Source organism: Anolis carolinensis, chromosome 2 (genome assembly GCF_035594765.1).
Source record: "Anolis carolinensis isolate JA03-04 chromosome 2, rAnoCar3.1.pri, whole genome shotgun sequence".
Classification (NCBI taxonomy): domain Eukaryota; kingdom Metazoa; phylum Chordata; class Lepidosauria; order Squamata; family Dactyloidae; genus Anolis; species Anolis carolinensis.
Window position 1 is genome coordinate 211,866,037 of NC_085842.1, and position 15,273 is coordinate 211,881,309.

General features: G+C 43.0%; 1 protein-coding gene across 1 annotated transcript in view; it reads left to right on the plus strand.

Annotated features, from left to right (window-relative positions):
• The first annotated feature begins 875 nt into the window (after positions 1-875).
• Positions 876-15,273, plus strand: part of uba1 (ubiquitin like modifier activating enzyme 1) — a 54,846-nt gene continuing 40,448 nt past the window's right edge. The window contains exon 1 of the mRNA XM_008103559.3: positions 876-1,003. The gene's annotated coding sequence lies outside the window, so the exon portion shown is untranslated. The remainder of the gene's footprint in view (positions 1,004-15,273) is intronic.

The following is a 15,273-nucleotide window of genomic DNA, read 5'->3' on the forward strand; positions in this document are numbered from 1 at the left end:
AAACTACTTTTTTTCGTGTCAGAAGCAACTTGAGTCGCTTCTGGAGTGAGAGAATTGGCTGTCTGTAAGGACGTTACCCAGGGGCTGCCCGGATGTTTTGATGTTTTTACCATCCTTGTGGGAGGCTTCTCTCATGTCCCCGCATGGAGCTGATAGAGGGAGCTCATCCGCACTCTCTCCGGGTGGGATTCGAACCTGACAGCTTTCAGGTCAGCAACCCAGCCTTCAAGTCACTTAGTCCACTACACCATCTGAGGGCTAGGTTGGCAGAAGCTGGGGTTAACAGCAGGAGCTCACCCCACTCCCCGGATTCGAACCAATCATCAACCTTTCGGTCAGCAAGTTCAACAGCTCAGCGGTTTAATCTGCTGTGCCACCAGGGGCCACACAGCCCAGAAAACTCACAACAACCTAGTGATTCCGGCCATGAAAGCCTTCGACAACACATTAAAGCAGTGTCAAACCAAGCATGACTTCTACGGTGTAAGTGCACTCACAACCTCAAAGGGGCTACAAGACCCCCTTGCAAGATCCCCGACGAGAGCCCCCTGCGTGTGCCTCCAGCCACGTGTTTACGCCTCTGCCGCTTCCCCACGCATCAGAAGCCACGTGCTGCCCTCCAGGTCCAGCCGCCCGCCGACTACATTTCCCAGGTAGCCGAGCCGTACCATTCTCGCTCGACGAAGGGGGGAGGCCGTGCTCTGAGTCGTCCCGCTATGCTTCCCGGAGACCTCTTTCCGACAAAGGATGGTGGGGGTCAAAAGGTGCCAGGGACGTCCTAAAATGCACGGGAAGGGTTTCCACCCGCGGCGAGGCAGAGCAGGGCGCTGCAAGGAGATCCCAAGAGGAGCGGACACCCCTCTCCGGGGGAATGGTTGCGCCCGACCCTCTCCTCGCAGCAGCAGGCGGCGGCTGGGGCCCGCAGAAGCAGCCCTAGCAGGAGAGGCAGGCAGGAGCGGGAGAAGGACCCCGAGTTGGAACTCAGGCGGCTCACAGTGGGGGGGTGAGACCCGGATGGATTTTGTTATTAATGGCTGGGGTGGGGTGGGGGGTATTGTGAGTAAGGGAGGGGGGAAGGAGCTGAGAGTGAGCCGCCCCCTCCCTTGTTGGAAAGAAGGGGCGGGGCTGGGGGTGATGGAGGGGGAAGGGCATTTTGTGAATGGGGGAGGTGAGGGATTATGGGAGAGGAGGATACTCCACAAAGGTGTATTGATTGATTGGTTGGTTGAGTGGGTAGAACAGGGGGCACCCCCCTTTTCCATATTTAATTTTTCCATATTTTTAATTTAATTTAATTTTAGGAAATCCATATTTAATTTTGGATTCCCTAAAGGACCTGCTTAGGAGCATCTTATCTGCATGCACACACTGTGTGCAATAGTTTTTGAGTGCTGATTATTCTGGGTAAGGAATAATGCCACACCATTTCCTTGGACCTGATAGGGAAAGTAGACTCTCTGTTCACCGGAATTCTCAAGCAACCGGTATTTTTTTAAAAAAATAAATAAATCAGTTTTTAGTATTAATGTCAATTTAAGTTGATTTGGGTTGCTGTGACTTTTCTGGGTTGTATGGCCATCTTCCAGAAGTATTCTCTCCTGATGTTTCGCCCACATCTCTGGCAGGCATCCTCAGAGGTTGCTGTGAGTTTTCCGGGCTGTATGGCCATATTCCAGAAGCATTATCTCCTGACGTTTTGCCCACTTCTGTAGCGGGCATCCTCAGAGGTTGTGAGGTTGCTGTGTGTTTTCCGGGCTGTACGGCCATATTCCAGAAGCATTCTCTCATGATGTTTTGCCCACTTCTACAGCAGGCATCCTCAGAGGTTGTGAGGTCTGTTGAAAACTAAGCAGTGAAGTTTATATATCTGTGGAATGTCCAGGGTGAGAGAAAGAACTCTTGTCTGTTGAAGGCAAGTGTGAATGTTGCAATTGGCCACCTTGATTAGCAATGAATGGCCTTGCAGCTTCAAAGACTGGCTGCTTCCTGCCTGGGGGAATCCTAACAAAGGATCCTTTGACAACACAATCTAAGGCCCCTTCTATACTGCCATATAAAATCCAGAACATCTGCTTTGAACTGGATTATATGGCAGTGCAGACCTCACAACCTGTGAGGATGGCTGCCATTGATGTGGGCAAAACGTCAGGAGAGAATGCTTCTGGAACATGAGCATACAGCCTGGAAAACTCACAGCAACTGAGTGATTTCAGCCATGAAAGCCTTCGACAACACATTAAGTTGATTTGGTGTTTTATTTGTCTCTGTTTCCTTTTCATGGCTGAATTTCAATATTACGATCAAGTCAATACAGAGTTCATGGCATCATTCAGCCTATTTTTAATAGTAATTCTCAAGCAACCAGAATCTACATTTGTCTGGCATAACTGAGTATCAGTTAACGGAGAGTCTACTGTTTTGTCTTTTGTGGATGATCTGGAATAAGGACTCATGCTTGGAGTTCTTTGTAGGAGTCCCCTTGGATTTTCATGGTACTTTGCAGAGTTTTGTAAGCAAAGAAAACAAAGGGTGTCTGTCTCTATTGAGCTGCCTGAAGGACATTAAGGAGGACATAATAATGGAGAGTGAACCACAACGTGTGCAACTATCCACACCTCAAAATCTGTAGTTTGGAGTGTATCTGTACTGTAGAATTAATGCACCACTTTAACTGCTATGCCAGTGGTTCTCAACCTGTGGGTCCTCTGGTGTTTTGGCCTACAGCTCCCAGAAATCCCAGCCAATTTACCAGCTGTTAGGATTTCTAGGAATTGAAGGCCAAAACATCTGGGGACCCACAGGTTGAAAACTACTGTGCTATGGGATCCTGGGAATTGTAGTATGGAGAGGCATCAGCCCTCTTTGGCAGAGAAGGCTGAAGACCTTGTAAAATGACAACTCCCAATGATTCACCATCATTGAGCCATGGCTATTCAAACGGTGTCAAACTGCATTCAAACTGCATTCATATGTCAATAAAAGCAAATTGGAAATTGGAAATTGGAATTGCATTCATTCTACAGTCTACTATATGCACCCAGGCATCTGAATAATCACTCCACTTTTCAGCATATATTCTGGAAGATCCACAACTCCTCCTCTGCATGTGAATAGAGTGATAAAAGGATTAAGAATTAACGTGTTGTCGAAGGCATTCATGGCTGGAATCACTGAGTTGCTGTGAGTTTTCTGGCCTGTATGGCCATGTTCCAGAAGCAGTATCTCCTGACGTTTCGCCTGCATCTTTGGCAGGCATCCTCAGAGGTTATGAGGTCTGTTGGAAACTAGACAAGTGGGGTTTATATATCTGTGCACTGTCCAGGTTTGGGGGGAGGGGCTCTTGTCTGTTTAAGGCAGGTGTTAATGTTTCAATTGACCACCTTGATTGAAAAACCTTTCAGCTTCAAGGTTTGCTTGCTTGCTGTCTGGGGGAATCCTTTGTTGAAAGGTGTTAGCTGGTCCTGATTGATTCATGTCTGGAATTCCCCTGTTTTCAGAGTGTTATTTTTTCTTTACTGACCTGATTTTAGAGTTTTTTTAAAATACTGCTAACAAGATTTTGTTCATTTTCATGGTTTCCTCCTTTCTGTTGAAATTGTCCACATCCTTGTGAATTTCAGTGGCTTTTCTGTGAAGTCTGACATGGTGGTTGTTGGAGTGGTCCAGCATTTCTGTGTTCTCAAATAATATGCTGTGTCCAGGTTGGTCCATCAAGTGCCCTGCTATGGCTTGACCTCTCTGGTTGAGTTAGTCTGCGGTGCCTTTCATGTTCCTTGATTCGTGTCTGGGCATCACTGCGTTTGGTGGTTCCTACGTAGACTTGTCCACAGCTTCACGGTATACGGTAGACTCCTGCAGAGGTGAGAGGATCCCTCTTGTCTTTTGCTGAATGTAACATTTGTTGGATTTTCTTAGTGGATCTGTACATAGTTTGTAGGTTGTGTTTCTTCATCACCTTCCCTATGCGGTCATTGGTTCCCTTGATGTAGGGTAAGAACGCTTTTCATAGAATCATAGAATCATAGAATAGTAGAGTTGGAGAGACCTAATGGGGCCATCCAGTCCAACCCCCTGCTAAGAAGCAGGAAATCGCATTCAAAGCACCCCCGACAGATGGCCATCCAGCCTCTGCTTAAAAGCTTCCAAAGAAGGAGCCGCCACCACAGCCCGGGGGAGAGAGTTCCACTGTTGAACAGCTCTCACAGTGAGGAAGTTCTTCCTGATGTTCAGGTGGAATCTCCTTTCCTGTAGTTTGAAGCCATTGTTCCGTGTCCTAGTCTCCAGGGCAGCAGAAAACAAGCTTGCTCCCTCCTCCCTTTCCTTTGGGTGAATGTTTGTCTTTACTCCTGTGGCTTGTTATTGGCCCAAGAATTAATTCATGACAAAATGGGAAAATGAGCTGAATCATTTGTGTCAGGAGATCTTATTCATTTCCAGATTTTCTTTTTGGCTTCCCTTTTTTAGGCAGCAAATTATTTCTCTTGGGGCTGCCTTTAGGATATTGATCAACCTTTAAGCGCATGACAACCCCTTGAATTTAGTTACTTTCTCTTGTATGCCAATAGACAGTGAGATTGTCATATTCTTATACCCCAGGGGGAAGTGAAATAATATTAGTTCCCTTTACTAAATGTAGAAATTTCTCAGCAACCTCAAGGATGGCCCTTTTGGGAAAATTTGACATGGGTTAATTTCAAGTGACAAACTGTGTTATTCTGCAGCACTCTAGAGCTGAAATGTTCAAGCTTCCATAATACATTTTCTTGTATCTACTAAAATGAGCTAGGAAAATGATCCTCTCCTCATTGGTTGTTGGATGACAGCTGCCAGATGTTTTAATAACTGGGACTTGTAGTTCAACTACATGTTTCTGTGTGGAAGTCTACATGATTCCTGTCCATGTAAGTACATCAACTTGGAGAAGGTGCAGAATAAGACAGACTCGTACCTATTTGGATTAAGAAGTCAGGTTCTTCTGAGCATAAGGTTCTGACATAGAGAATGTCTTTTAGATTGAGAAGTGATTTCCCTCCTTTGGTTGAATCCAGACTGTAGATTTAATGCTGTTTGATGCCACTTCAACTGCCATGGTTGGTCGGGATGCTACACTGTCTATGGGATTGAAGGTGACAAATTAGTTTCTTTGAAGCTTTGGAGTGTATCTACACTGTAGAATGAATGCAGTTTGACACCAATTCAACTGCCATGGCTCAATGTGATGGAATCATGGGAATTATAGTTCTGCACGATCTCTTCTGCCCAAAAGTGCTGATGCCCTACCAAACTACAACTCCCAGGATTCCATAGCTATGAGCCATGGCAGTTAAAAGTGGTATCAAATTGCACTGTTTCTACAATATTGATGCGCCCCAAGCGTCCTTAATTTCAGTCTAATTTGTCAGTTCGTACTCCGGTGGCGCAGCGAGTTAAACCACTGAGCTGCTGAACTTGCTGACTAAAAGATTGGCGGTTTGAATCCAGGGAGCGGAATGAGCTCCCTCTATTAGCCCCAGCTTCTGTCAACCTAGCAGTTCGAAAACATGCAAATGTGAGTAGATCAATAGGTACCGCTCCAGCGGGAAGGTAACAGCTCTCCGTGCAGTCATGCTAGCCACATGACCTTGGAGGTGTCTACAGACAATGCCGGTTCTTCGGCTTAGAAATGGAGATGAACAACCACCCCCCAGAGTCGGACACAAATAGACTTAATGTCGGGGGAAACCTTAACCTACGTTTTCAAAATTCATTTTCCCCCTTAGTCCTAGTCAGTTTCATAAACCTATGCTAAAAGATCTGAAACGTGCCCACTGCCCAGCTATACACTGAAGTATCGATAACTCCCCCTTCCCCCAAATTCTTGCTGTGGTTTTCCTCTTGTTTATTCAGCCCCTAGAATGGCATCACAAATTGCACTATTGGAGAAGCAGGAAAAGCTGTGAGTTACACTGTGTGCGCACTTGTCCTTTGTTTCCAAATGCCTGTCACTGATGCTGAAATTTGCCTAGCCATGGATTGTGTATCTGGTAGGATTAGGAGTCAGGACTTTAGGTCTGCTGTGGCATTTTCCTCCATAGACATGCATTGATGTTCTGTTTCTGACTGAAGTGGGACAGAATGGGCTTTATTGCTTGTACAAGTAAGGCTTTCATGATAAATAAGAGGTTCTGCCTTCTCTGGGCCTCTGTTTCCTTGACTTGTAATCTCAAGAGACCACGAGGGCCTTGATGAAGTTGGACAGAAGTGATACGGCAGTGATGTGTTACTCAAGGCTAAGCATGCATTTGTCTCCCAGTGCCTTTTCTCCCTGAATTTTGAGCTTGTGACTCAAATAATTTCTATCAACTTTGTTTCACTGTGAAAGCATAAATCGGGATGTGGGAGACTAGAAACTGGTTCTTTGCTTTCCCATTTTGAATGTTTCCTCCTTTTGTAAGAAGAGTTTCCAAACTGGGCTGTCCCCTGGACAAAGTTCCTTTTTATTTTGTTATGTTTTACCTAGACACAAGTGTCATTAAACACAGGCCCCTTCTATACTGCCATATAATATCCAGACTATTTGCTTTGAACTGGATTATATGGCAGTGTAGAGTCTACACTGCGCTATAATCTATATTATCAAATCAGATAATCCACATTTGGATTGGATTATATGAAACTACACTGCCATATAATCCAGTTCAAAGCAGATAGTGTATTATCTTCTTTATAATTTGGATTATATGGCAGTGTAGAAGGAACCTCAGTAGGACTTGTTTTTGACTAGGGATGTAAAGATATGCAGAAGAGGACTGGGATGTGGACATTTTAAAAAGGTGTTCCCTATGTCAAGGAAAATCTAGGGATAGCTGTTTATCTGGAACATATGCTAGAAAAATAAAACAGGTAATCCATGATAAATGCAAATATACAACTGGGAATAAATAAAATTATAGGGGGTGATTATCTGTATTGTAGTAAATTTTGAAGTGAAAGGTAGTGTACGGTTGCAAATAAGACCCTGGGACTATGTGTTTGTGTATGTGCTTTGTAGGTCCCAACTACACTGCCATATAAAATCCAGATAATCTAGTCTGAACTGGGTTATATGGCAGTGTAGACTCATATAATCAAGCTCAAAGCATAATCTGGATTATAGCACAGTGTAGATCCAGCCTGTCACTGACGTATGACAGCCCCCACCATCAAGACAATCATACTTGGCCTATGATGATGGCAACCCCATGAATTTCATAAGGTTCATAAGAGCAAGGAATATTCAAATATGGTTTTGCCAGGTCCATTCTCTGAAATATAGCCCATAGCATCTGGTATTTGTTGCTTAGCTTCCAAGGTCAGACACCATGTAATCTGAGAAAGCAGGGTTCTGCCATAGCAGCCTAGAGGGTGACTTTAATCAGATTATACACTTTCAGCCTCAAGAAGAAGGGCAATGGCAAACATCTCCTGAACAGGTATTGTGCTATGGTTGCCATGAGTGGGAAATAACTTGAAGGCACACAATAACAGCTAGTCGAAAACCGTAAAGTCAACAACATTTTCATTTTACTAGACGAAGATGCCTGTTTGAAAATAACAAAGGGCAATCATGTCCACGCTTAGAATGCAAGACTATTGTGAAAGTTTCCTTTTTAAATTCTCTTACAACGATAATGATATTTAAAACATGCACAGGCTATACATAGTGCTTCAAGCATTTCACAAACATTAGCCAGTAACCTTTACAACAAGCTGTATTATGTAAGTGAATATTACCACCATTGTATTGCAGATGGCTGGGAAATGTGTGAGTCTGAAAGAGGCAATGGCTTACCTAAGCTCCTTTTGTGGCTGAGATCTTACTTCAACCGAGGACTTCCCATTGTCAGTCACAGTAGCTTCCAAAGAAAGCAAAAATATGTGCCTTTCATTCTCAATCCTACACACTAATAATTATATCATTAGTTTCCAGGAGCTGATCAATTCGAGCTTGCGTTGGGAGATGTATGTGTATCAGATGCCTGTATCTTTACATGCTCCAGAACATGAACCAAAGGATTTGAATTACAAGAGATTCCATCTACACATTAGGAAGAACTTTTTTTAGTATAAGAACCATTTGGTAGTGGAATTGATTGCCTTGAAGGATGGTGGACTTTCTGTCTTCTGAGCTCTTTAAACTGAAGTTCTATGGATATCTTTCGGGATTGCTTTAGTTCTGTATTCCTGCATGATGTTGTTGGATTAGATGTGTTCTTCCAGTTCTAGGATTTTATGACTTCCATAGCTATATCATCCACTACTCCTCTCCAACTCATTTTGTAAGCAATGCAGCTTCCCTAACATGGCTATTTCCATGCTCTCGGAAAAGGGGGATAAGCAGGGACACGTCTATTTTCTAAAAGCTGGTAATGCTTGTCAGCCTTAAATAGGGAGATCCCAGCAGAATGATATCCTTGCAATATATCTAAGTACAAAAACATAGCTGGACATATCTTTGCTGTTTCTCCCTGCTCTCCAACACAGTTGATATGACAGTGTTGGGCTGTGTGACATACAGGGTGTGGAGAGGATTTGGGTTGTCGAGGGGACAGAACAGCATTCTGACTTTGGGAACAACCAAACAGCAAGTTGCAATTAAGTCCAACTCATACCATTGTAATTAATAGATTGCCAGCCATAATGTTGCAGAAAGGAATCAAAATAGAATGTACTAGGGACTTTTATTACTGTGTGTGTACAGTGTGGCCCCTGTATCTGTGAGGGGATACATTTCTAAGTTGGAGGGCCAAGAACATTCATATAGAGGTATCCCCTATAGCACATGTGCCAAACTCAAGGCCCGCTGGCCGAATCCAGTCCACTATGTCATTTTATATGGCTTTCCAAATGCTGGAGTAAAACTCCTCGTCATTAGACATGATTAGAGTTGATGAGAGTTGTGATATATCAGAACGACTACAGTTTGTTCTGTTTAGTCAGGATACTGGTGTTTGAATTTAGGTACAAGACTTATGGATATGTTGTCTCACTTTAAAATGTCCTTTAACCTTTCCCCAACCTCAGATCCTCAAGGTCTGTAGAGTTGTGATTCCCATTATCGTCAATCCACATGGCAATTAATAAAAAATGTTGGAGTTGTCGCTTAGTAACATCTGGAGACCCAAACTAGATAACAACTAAAGAGCATCGACCACTATATAAAAAATGATAGTTGGCCCTTTCTACCCATGGATTCTTTGTCCATGGATTCAACAGCCCTTTGAAGGCAACCACAAAACTGATGTGGCCCTCAATAAAAATGCCCTGTAGGGCAGTGGTTCTCAACCTGGGGCCTCCAGATGTTTTTGGCCTTCAATTCCCAGAAATCCTAATAGCTGGTAAACTGGCTGGGATTTCTGGGAGTTGTAGGCCAAAAACATCTGAGTACTCAGAGGGGGGCCGAGCTGTGGCACAGGCTGTTGAGCAACCAGCTGCAGCCGGCTGCAATGAATCACTCTGACCAGGAGGTCATGAGTTTGAGGCCAGCTCGGAGCCCGTGTTTGTCTTGTCTTTGTTCTATGTTAAGGCATTGAATGTTTGCCTTATATGTGTAATGTGATTTATCCTGAGTCCCCTTTGGGGTGAGAAGGGCGGAATATAAATAATCTGCTAGGTCCTCCCATACAACTCTCTGGTAACTTCCAGCAGAAGCATACCATAGAATTTCCTGGAAGATGTAGAAAATTCCTAAACAGGGAATATTTTAGTTGGATGCAGATAGGTAAAAGCATGGGTACCAGTCGTTCAGGTATGGGTAGTCTTTGTATTGCAAGAATAAAGATCCAGAAGATTCTAAGGACCTAAGTTGTATAAAAGTTAATGTATGTGAATCAAGAAAGTGTAGCTACAGATTGGCAGATTGTGCCTCAGGCAAATTGGTAAAGCTGCAGCTGGTCTGAGAGGGTGACACAGCTTCTGAACGCCTTCTTGGGTTCGCTCCCCTCTCTTGCTAACTTGATCCTCTTTCCTTTTTTGCAACTGACCCACTTGACAAGTTTTGTTGAAGCAGGTTAGCACAGGTTGTTTGTTACAGCTGTGACCGAGCTGCTCAGGTGTGTTGAAATACCTTAAGAGTACCATCTGCGCTGGGCCAGAAAACACTGCATATGCCTCAAGGGCACAGATTGGTTATGTAGTCCCCTGAATTAAACCTTGATGCCTGTGGAAATATCTCCTGGTTCCTTCCTAGAACTTTTGGCTCCTCGCCCTTGTTCATTTTTCAGAATGTCTTTATGTTGAAAGTAGCTGCCAGTCAGAAACATTTAAAATCAGTTTGACGCCACTTTAATTGCTATGACTCAATGTATGTATTAATGGGTGTTGTAGTTTTAGAAGATCTTTTGTCTTCTCTGCTAATGAGTGTAGGTGCCTCACCTAACTATTGAGCGATGGCAGTTCGAGTGGTGTCGAACTGCATTAATTCTACCATGTAGATGCACTCTCCAATGACTTTTTGTTCTCCCCTCTCCAAATTCCTTAGCAATTCTGAGATACAGACCAGTACAAAGTGCTCTTTGCTTGCATCTGCTACTTCAGGAACATATAACCCTTTCCTGTCCCAGGAAAATCTTCGGCAGCTCTTTTGGTGTCCTGCAAGTCGGTGATCAATTTTGTATTAAATTTCTTATACAGTTTTTCTTGCTTCAACCAATACATTATTTTAATATATATATCTCACCACTCTGACCTGGGAGGTTTTCCCACAAATTTGTTTTAGTCCATGGGGGAAAGTCTTCATCAAATTCCATCAGCTCAGACTTTGTTGAGGCTGTAACAAAACTTAACAAAGATCCAGCACACAGTGTTCCCTTTGTTAGTGAGCAAGAAGCCATAAGAACTGCTAAAGGAGCCAAATCCCCCACTCTGACTGATTCTTCCCTGCACAAAAGTGCATTTGCTTATGACATTTTCCACACAGAAATCAAGATTTAGGTTTTTAAAAGTATAGAGTGGGTATGTTTTAATCAAAATGCTTGCTTTTTGGATTTTTTTCAGAATGTATAAAACCTATATTTTCATGTACAGAATGAGTTACTTTGGAGATAGTTCCCAAGTATAAACAACAAAATTAACGTATGTTTCATATATAGCTTATACACATAGCCCGGAGGTAATTTTGTGCAATATTTTTCATAGTTTTATGCAGGAAGCAGGTTGTGTATATGGATCTATCTGAAAGCAAAGATTTAACTGTCTCATCCACCCATATGGACAATATTGGATTTCGGAGTATTTAGATTTTGGAATTTTGGATAAGGGGTGCTCACGCTCTAGATATTTCCTAGCTGCTGAGGATTTTTAGGTAGTAGGTTAAAAACTCCTCAGTGAACAATTGGGATCAAAGTGCATTGTAGACAGACTGTCTCTAGCCATTGTTCACCAAAGAATCTGAGGTTATTGGAAGAGATGAATAGCTCTAGTTGTGCCTAAAATCAGTTATTTCTGAGCTGTGGTGCTGACTGCTAATCTTTCCTTGAAGGGTGAGCAAGCAGCATCTTCAGGTGGAAAAATATGATTTTATTTTTATTGGATTCCTAGCATATATACCCAGTGTTGCCTGGGAGTCGGAGGGGTCATCACCTGCCTGCTTTCTCCCTTCTCCTGCTCTGAAAGGGCCTACCTCACTATGTCTCCATGATAACACTATAACAGTGGTGGGCTCTTTGTGACCCTTTTTTTCCTTTCCTTCCTTTATTTCCCTCATACACCTTCTCCCTCTCTCTTTTCTTTTTTTCTTCCCCCCCCTTGCTTTCCGATATGCATCTTTCTCCCTCCCTCCCTTTCTTTCTCTTCCCTTCATTTCCTCTATTCTCTCCCTTCCTTCTTTCTCTTTCCTCCCCTCCCCACTTTCCCTTTTTCTTTTCCTTCCTTCACTCTTTTTTGTCCCCCCCCCTTCTCCTTTCCTTTATTTCCCTTCTTTCTGTCTTTTTCCCCCTTCTTTCTTCCCTTCCTCTCATAAAGGTGTCACCTTTCTTTCTCACTGACATCACAGAGGGCAAAAGCAAATCCTTCACCTACCCTTTTTCCCCTAAAATAAGACATCCCCAGAAAATAAGACCTAGTAGAGGTTTTGCTGAATTGCTAAATATAAGGCCTCCCCCAATAGTAAGACCTAGCAAAGTTTTGGTTTGGAAGCATGCTCGCTGAACAGAACACCAGAGCATGTGGGATTGGTAAATGTACATACCATAGAGTGTTGTACATGGAAATAATGGTAATAACAAGAAATTCTTGATAGGATTCACAGTTTGACTGGTTATGCTGGTTTGTGATGACAACTACTGTACAGTATATAATAAAAGTTCATTTTTTTTTGTTCAACAATAAATGTGAATTCTTCTTCATGGAAAAATAAGACATCCCCTTAAAATAAGACCTAGAGCATCTTTGGGAGCAAAAATTAATATAAGACACTGTCTTATTTTCGGGGAAACACGGTTGCAACAAAAAATCCAGCAACTTAACAGAGGGCCCCTTCACCTAGCAACAGACTCTATGGCACATACAGATAGACAGACAGACTTTGACTTCAGTATATACAGTAGAGTCTCACTTATCCAAGCTAAACGGGCCGGCAGAAGCTTGGATAAGCGAATATCTTGGATAATAAGGAGGGATTAAGGAAAAGCCTATTAAACATCAAATTAGGTTATGATTTTACAAATTAAACACCAAAACATCATGTTTTACAAGAAATTTGATAGAAAAAGTAGTTCAATACGCAGTAATGTTATGTTGTAATTACTGTATTTACTAATTTAGCACCAAAATATCACGATATATTGAAAACATTGACTACAGAAACGGCTTGGATTATCCAGAAACTTGGATAAGCGAGGCTTGGATAAGTGAGACTCTACTGTATGTATATAGATAGATAGTGCTTCTTACACTATCTTATTACTTTTAGTCAGATTCCTTTTTTCTTCTTGTCCTATGTCCTCAGAGTGTCTTCCTCTGAATAAGTGTCACCATCAGGTTAATTCCTTTTGCATTGTAATTGTGTGCTTTGAAGTCTTTTCCAACTTGCAGCAACCCAAGGTGACGTTATCACAGGATTTTCTTGGCAAAATTTGTTATTTGTCATGTCAAAAGCGAACTGAGGATACAGTTGTAATGTATTTAAAACACAAACAAAGTTAAAGCTTTGGCATTATACTAAATGTCGTTTGACCAGCGGCTGGCCACTTGGAGTGCCTCTGGTGTTGCTATAAGAAGGTCCTCCATTGTGCATGTGGCATGCCTTTGCCTTCCTTGGGGGGAAGGTGATTTGGCTAAAGTCACCCAGTGGGTCTCCACGGTGGAATCGGTTTTCTTGTAATGGAATTATTTCTGAGTAGTATAAATACTCTGTAGATACATAAGTAGCTAGCTTAAGGCCATCTAAGTTCATGGCAGGAGTTGTTGGCCTTTATTTTAACTCAGGTGCTTTGCTACAGAAAATAAATCCATATCTTATGCTACCGAGAAATGATCCTTTGCTATAATATGCTTGTCTAAATTTTAAAAAATGTTCCTGGTTTGAAAGTGTTGTTTCCTGTTTAATTGTGCGGTACTTACTTTGAAAGCAGTTATTATACTGCAGAAACTTTGTTTTTGTGGCTGCCACAAAAGAGCTGGCCATGTTTAGCCTGCAGAAGAGAAGGCTGAGGGGAGACATGATGGCCATGTATAAATATGTGTAGGCAAGTCATAGGGAGGAGGGAGCAAGCTTGTTTTCTGCTGCCCTGCCGACTAGGACGAAGAACAGTGGCTTCAAACTACAGGAAAGGAGATTCTACCTGAACTTTTGGAAGAACTTCCTCACTGTGAGAGCTGTTCAGCAGTGGAACTCTCTCTCTCCCCCAGACTGTGGTGGAGGCTCCTTCTTTGGAGGCTTTTAAACAGAGGATGGATGGCCATCTGTTGGGGGTGTTTGAATGCGATTCCTGCTTCTTGGCAGGGGGTTGGACTGGATGGCCCACAAGGTCTCTTCCAGCTTTATGGTTCTATTATTCTATGTTGAATTGGTTGAGACTCTATGAGATATTCATTGAAAAACTATAGCAAAATATGCTGCAGGATGTCCTGCAAAAACAATGTTTTTCCAGTTTAATAAACATTTTCTATGTTTTTATGATAGAACCAATTAGGAAATGACATTTATAACCCAGGAACAAAAATCATTTTACATGGTGTTGCATTGCCTCTTGTAACTTTTAGTCTCATCTAGAAGGACTGTTACAACGTATGCTCTCAAGCAAGTTCCTGTCTAAAACTATTTCTCTCCAACTGCATTTCCCAGAGCCTGGCTTGCTGTGTATATTGAAAGCCAGCAACGATCAAATATCCTCCCTGTATAGTGCTGTGCTGTAAGTTGATTCCAGTCTTATCAAGGTGTAATATCTATTTGAGAGTCAGCCCTTGGGATGGAGGGAGCTACCTGCCTGTAGAGAAGCTGTTGACACAGTTATGCTTTGATGTGGAGCATATATGGAGGTAATGCAGCTAAGGTGCATTTGTCAAAAAAACATGATTCCCATCTAGCAAGGGAATCATGGGGAAATATAGCAGAATTGAATTTTGGGATATTTTACTTAGCCTAGTTTTCTACATGACTCTGGCCCCAGATATGGTTGCCACTCAAAAGAGCACATTGGGTGTTTGGAGGCTGTGTGAAAGGGCTGCTGGGGATCTCCTTGGGGAGAGAAAAAGTGTGGCTGCTGCTGCTCAATCGCATACGTGGCCTCATGGACCAGTCCACGCCAGAGCTCCCTGTCCGCCTTCGCCGCCCCCAGTTCCTTCAAGGTCAAGCCAGTCACTTCAAGGATACCGTCCATCCATCTCGCCCTTGGTCGGCCTCTTTTCCTTTTTCCTTCAATTTTCCCCAGCATCGTGATCTTTTCCAAGCTTTCCTGTCTCCTCATGATGTGGCCAAAATACTTCAACTTTGCCTCTAATATCCTTCCCTCCAGTGAGCAGCTGGGCATTATTTCCTGGACAGTGGTTGGATCTTCTTGCGGTCCAAGGCACTCTCAGGATTTTCCTCCAGCACCAGAGTTCAAAAGCGTCTATCTTCCTTCGCTCAGCCTTCCTTATGGTCCAGCTCTCGCATCCATAGGTTACTATGGGGAATACCATTGCTTTGACTATGCGGACCTTCGTTGCCAGTGTGATGTCTCTGCTCTTCACTATTTGGTCAAGGTTGGCCATTGCTCTCCTCCCAAGAAGTAAATGTCTTCTGATTTCCTGGCTGCAGTCTGCATCTGCAGTGAT